This window comes from Pseudopipra pipra, chromosome W (genome assembly GCF_036250125.1).
Source record: "Pseudopipra pipra isolate bDixPip1 chromosome W, bDixPip1.hap1, whole genome shotgun sequence".
NCBI classification, from domain to species: Eukaryota; Metazoa; Chordata; class Aves; order Passeriformes; family Pipridae; genus Pseudopipra; species Pseudopipra pipra.
The window spans coordinates 31,780,277-31,781,355 of NC_087580.1; positions in this window are offsets into that span (position 1 = coordinate 31,780,277).

The window sequence follows — 1,079 nt, forward strand, 5'->3', positions numbered from 1 at the left end:
CAGGGTCTTGTTAATCCAGCCTTTGGGCAGATTAGAGTGAAAGGACAGTGAATAATCAGTGTTTATAGATATATATATGTAGTGTTTATTTTAGAACAGTTGGGTTGCCATGTAAAGCAGGTTTGGAGCCATTTTGGTTCCTGTATATAGTGATATGAAAGCGTAAAAATAACACTTAAGAAAATGTAGAAGGGAAAAGAAAGTATCAGAGTAGAAAGATGCAGAGGCCACTCCCCCCTGAGGATAGTTTATCTGTCTGTCTATCTATCTATCTATCTATCTATCTATCTATCTATCTATCTATCTATCTATCTATCTATCTATAGGGTTTAGTTTAGGAAAATTTTATTTCCGTGTAAAGTAGATTTGGGACAGTTTTGGCTCCTGTTTATAGTGATATAAAACCATAAAAATAGCACTTCCCCTCTCTGGCTCCAAGCCCAGCCTGTCCCCTCCAGGGGTGGGTGTTCCCCCTCTGCCCCGGGCGGTTCCATTGCCCTTGGGCAGCAAAGTCCCCACTGCTTCTGCAACTGGAGAGTGTTGGAGCCATGGACCATTAACATTCCAGTCTCTCCCAGCTCTGCATCCCAAAAGTCAAGAGGGATCAATCTGTCACCTCAAAGTGGAACAACCCCACTGAAAAAAGCTCGATCTCACCCCAAAATTCCTGTTTCTTATTTTCCCGATGTGATTCCGGGGCTGCCGGTGCCACCCCTCAGCTTTCCACAGGCTGAGGCTTGGCCTTGCACTTTTGCCTTTGCTGGATTTCTTCATCAAATATTTTTCTCTCCCTGAAAACAAAAATATGGTAGGTTTTCAATAATCTGGACATCTTTAGACCATCTGGACAATTTACAGGTTGCAGTGTTGGAACGGAACATTTTCCACATTTAATCATTTGTTCCCATCCCTCCCAGGAGGGAGGACACTGAACTCTTCCACAGAAACAGAAAACTAGTAACAAAAACTCAGAGACTACTGAAAATGAAAAATACCTTTTGCTCACAGCTGGCCCTTTCATGTCCTTCTGTTCTGCCTTCTTACAATCGATGTTATCCGTGGCAGCATTTGCCTAGATG